Below are 5,366 nucleotides of genomic sequence, written 5' to 3' on the forward strand. Positions count from 1 at the left end.
CGCAACAGCTTTCGAGGGTAGAGTATTCAACCCAAATTTATTGATTCGACGAAAGGGGAGCCAAAGAATATTCTCAAGTATTAGCAGCTGAGTTGTCAATTTAACCACACCTGGAAACTTAGTATCTGCAGCAAAGTGTTTAGTAGCAAAGTAATATGATAGTGGTGGTAGCGGTAACAAAAGTAAAGACAGCAAAAGTAATGTTTTTGGTATTTTGTAGTGATTGTAACAGTAGCAACGGGAAAGTAAATAAGCGTAAACCAGTATATGGAAAACTCGTAGGCATCGGATCAGTGATGGATAATTATGCCGGATGCGGTTCATCATGTAACAGTTATAACATAGGGTGACATAGAACTAGCTCCAATTCATCAATGTAATGTAGGCATGTATTCCGTATATAGTCATACGTGCTTATGGAAAAGAACTTGCATGACATCTTTTGTCCTACCCTCCCATGGCAGCGGGGTCCTATTGGAAACTTAGGGATATTAAGGCCTCCTTTTAATAGAGAACCGGAACAAAGCATTAGCACATAGTGAATACATGAACTCCTCAAACTATGGTCATCACCGGGAGTGGTCCCGATTATTGTCACTTCGGGGTTGCCGGATCATAACACATAGTAGGTGACTATAGACTTGCAATATAGGATCAAGAACTCACAAATATTCATGAAAACATAATAGGTTTAGATCTGAAATCATGGCACTCGGGCCCTAGTGACAAGCATTAAGCATAGCAAAGTCATAGCAACATCAATCTTAGAAGATAGTGGATACTAGGGATCAAACCCTAACAAAACTAACTCAATTACATGATAAATCTCATCCAACCCATCACCGTCCAGCAAGCCTACGATGGAATTACTCATGCACGACGGTGAGCATCATGAAATTGGTGATGGAGGATAGTTGATGATGACGACGGCGACGAATCCCCCTCTCCGGAGCCCCGAACGGACTCCAGATCAGCCCTCCCGAGAGGTTTTAGGGCTTGGCAGCGGCTCTGTATCGTAAAACGCGATGATTTCTTCTCTCCGATTTTTTTCTCTCCGAAAGCAAATATATAGAGTTGGAGTTGCCATCGGAGGGCATCCAGGGGGCCCACGAGATAGGGGGGGCGCCCCCCACCTTCGTGAGAAGGGTGTGGGCCCCCTGGTCTTCATCTTTGGTGAGGATTTTTTATTATTTTTTCTAAGATGTTCCGTGGAGTTTCAGGTCTTTCTGAGAATATTTGTTTTCTGCACATAAAACAACATCATGGCAATTCTGCTGAAAACAACATTAGTCCGGGTTAGTTCCATTAAAATCATAAAAGTTAGAGTCCAAACAAGGGCAAAAGTGTTTGGAAAAGTAGATACGACGGAGACGTATCAGTAATTGCCCCACCAAGAGCTACCCGAAGCGGAAGTTGCTACCTGAATTCGATGAGGAGGCCTTAGATCTCCCGCAACCAAAAATTAAAACGGCCACCTGGCTGGATAGACGACCTCACGGCCAACATAGAGCAGCAAACAACGCCACACATAAGCCAATACGTGATCCACGCGAGGGCTCGCATCAAAAGGATGGCGCAACTAGATCCATCTACAGACCACGCAAGCGCGCTCCAGCATACAACGCGGTACACCCAGATACAGGGGTGCCGCACACCCCCTATGTTTCACCGATGAGGTGCTGGACCATGAATTTCCAGAGGGATTCAAACCCATAAACATAGAGGCATACGACGGAACAACAGACCCTGGGGTCTGGATTGAGGACCATATCCTCCATATCCATATGGCTCGAGGAGATGATCTCCACGCCATCAAGTACTTACCCCTCAAGCTCAAAGGGCCAGCTCGGCACTGGCTTAAAAGCCTCCCAAAAAACTCCATTGGAAGCTGGGAAGAGCTCGAAGACGCTTTTCGGGCAAATTTTCAAGGGACTTATGTCCGACCTCCGGATGTGGACGATTTGAGTCATATAACACAATAGCCCGGAGAGTCAGCCCGAAAGCTTTGGAACAGGTTTCTTACTAAAAAGAACCAAATAGTGGACTGTCCGGACGCCGAAGCCTTGGCAGCTTTTAAGCATAGCGTCCGCGATGAATGGCTTGCCAGACACCTCGGCCAAGAAAAGCCGAGAACAATGGCAGCATTAACAAGCCTCATGACCCGCTTTTGCGCGGGTGAGGACAGCTGGCTAGCCAGATGCACCACTAGCGACCCAAGTACATCCGAAGTTAGAGATGAAAACGAGAAATCATGACGCAGCAAAAATAATAAGCGCCGGAATAAAGAAAACATCCCAAAGAGCACCGCGGTAAACGCCGGATTCAGAAGCACTCGGCCAGGTCAGCAAAAGCCGCTCTCTAAAGGCGCCAGTGATGAACTGTTCAGCTTAAATAAAATACTGGACCAAATATGTCAGATCCATAGCACCCCTGGTAAACCCGCTAATCACACCCACAGAGAATGTTGGGTTTTCAAGCAGTCCGGCAAGCTCAACACCGTACACAAGGGGCAGGATACACCAAGTGAAGACAAGGATGAGCCTCTCAAGCAAGACACTGGTGAACAAAAGAAATTTCCACCAGAAGTCAAAACAGTAAACGTGTTACACGTGATCAAGGGGAGAAACAAAGTGACACTCCCAGAGAAATATGCCCAAGGGCCTATCACCGCAGAGTCCTGCCACTAGTCGTCTCAACCGATCACTTTTGACCATCGGGATTACTCAGCAAGTATCCGGCGTGCAGGACGGGCTGCCTTGGTATTAGACCCAATAATTGAAGGGTATCACTTCACACGAGTCCTGATGGACGGCAGCAGCAGTCTAAACCTGATATATCAGGACACAATCCGCAAAATGGGGATAGACCCAACGAAAATTTGCCTCAGCAATACTACCGTTAAAGGAGTAACGCTAGGCCCAGGGGCTCATTGCATGGGCTCCCTGCTACTAGAAGTTATATTCGGCTTCCCCGATAACTTCCGTAGCGAAAATTTAACCTTCCACATTGCTCCATTCCAAAGTGGCTATCAAGCACTACTGGGACGCGAAGCTTTCGCTTGCTTTAATGCAATACCGCATTATGCTTCCCTCACGCTTAAGATGCCCGGTCCACGTGGCATCATTACAGTAAATGGAAATATTGAGCGATCCCTGCGCGCCGAGGAGGGTACGGCTGCCTCGGCAGCCGCACACTAAAACGGCCTCACCAACTAAAGTATTCGATAGGTCGTCAAGATCACGGACATGGTTAGATGAGTCCGGCGCAGCTATATGTAATTCGTACAGGATTGATGGCCACACCCCTATCACAAATACAAGGGGCTCAACGCGCGCAGACAAGTGGCAATTTTTAGTCATCTTGAAATTTACACGGTTTCTTTAAAACCTACCTTTTTACACGACAACTTTTCACCTAAGTTCCTCTCTTTTACAGATGGCCACCGTGCTACACCCATCCAGGATATGGCACAACGGAGACACAGGCGCAGACGTGCAGCAGGGACCCGTCCCAAGGATTCTTTTTAGATTAAGACCCTGCGTCAACCTTTTTTACTGTCTCTTGTTGATACACATCCCTCGGATTATCAGTATAATTGAGAAGGATGCTGGCGTCTTGGCATGTGGCCACGTCTGAATAATGCACGTACCTGGACACCAGGGGCTTCTTGCAAAGGGCACTGTTTAGGCCCGGTTTATACCATAAAGACCGAATACCTTAGGGAGTGTTCGGCGTCGCGAGTTTGGCCTTATATGCATCAGCTCCGAATCATGTCTTTGGTCAAACGTTGGGTTTGCCTGGCTCCTATGTTTTGGTACCTTACGTTCCGCTCTATCGGCTAAGGTAGCACTAGGAGAACTACTGCGATTGTGCCCCGGGTCATCCGGATGAGCGCCTCAGTAGAGAAAGCCGAAAACTGACTGTCATGATATAGCGTGAGACTGGTCAACCACTCGATGACCTATCGGAATGTTAGAATTACTCCGCCTTAACGAAGGGCTGTTTCCCAGCTAGGCATCTACGCACCCCGAGTTCGGGAGAGTGCGGAGCCACCAGGGGCTATATAGTAGCCCCACCGTCAAACTCCTATGGCTAAGTGAAAGTGTTAAAGCATTATAGTTCGGTTGCCTCGTTCGTTGCGCTATCACCTCCTTAATAGGGCCAAGACGTTGGGTTAAGTGTGAACACGCGTCTTCTGCGAACACCTTTGCATTATATGCGTGGGGGCTGAAGCCGACGACTGCAATCTTTCAGGTTATACACATGTATACATAAATGGCCGCACAGGAGGCATCATATTACTTTTAGGCAAAAGTATAAACACAGCCTTAATATATTTCATAAAAACATTGTGTTTACAATGGGAATAAATGTCACTCAAACATAATATTCTTCAAGCACTGGGACTCTATCAAACAAGCACCCTCGAGAACCTCTTCGAAATAGTGCTCGGCAGCCACTCGGCCTATGGCCGAACCCTGCGCTGCAACAATGGTAGCATCCATCTCCGCCCAGTATGCTTTAACACGGGCAAGGGCCATCCGCGAGCCTTCTATGCATGCCGACCTCTTCATCGCATTGATGCGCGGCATCGCACCAAGGAACTGCTGCACTAAGCTGAAATAGCTGTTCGGCTTCGGCTTTTCCGGCCACAGCTGATCCACGACAGACCTCATGGCGAGTCCGTACAACCTATTGAGTTCGGCCCATTTGGCTAGCTGATCAGTCAATGGAAGCGGACGCTCTGGAACGTTAAATTGCGACCAGAACAGCTTGTCCACTTCATGATCTGTTTGATCTCGGAAGTATTTGGCTGCATCGACAGCGCTCGCTGCCAAATCCATATATGCGTCTGCCAAACTCCACAGCCGATCCAGAGGGGCATACCGTGGATCCCCGAACTTCCTCCGCAACATGAAGGGCTTCCCAGCCGCAATATCCCCGGCTTCACACAGATCCTCCTTCTTCGCTCTCATAGCAGAGAGGGTGTCTTTGGTCGTCATTGTGGCCTTTTCAAGGTCCGTCGCCTTCACTCGGTTTTCTTCTTCAAGGATCTGGCAACGGTCGGCAGTGTCGTTTAACTTTACAGCCATCTTGGCCATTTTCTCTTTGCTCTCGCAATGCGCGGCCTTCTCGGCCCTCAACTCTTCGGCTGCCTTCAAAGCAGCCGCATTACTCCTCATTGCTTGTTCTTTAGCTCGGGCAAGTTCCGCCCGAAGGGTCTCCACGGTGGCAGCTCCATCTACAGTCACAACATATTAAAGATACTGGCATCATGCTGCTCTTACTATGTGACATTCACCAGAAAGCATTACTTACCCTGTGCCTCGTCAAGCCGCTTGTTAACAAGCTCGATGTCGACATCT

This window comes from Triticum urartu, chromosome 4A (assembly GCF_056163025.1).
Source record: "Triticum urartu cultivar PI428250 chromosome 4A, HENAU_Tu73, whole genome shotgun sequence".
In the NCBI taxonomy this organism is placed as follows: Eukaryota; Viridiplantae; Streptophyta; class Magnoliopsida; order Poales; family Poaceae; genus Triticum; species Triticum urartu.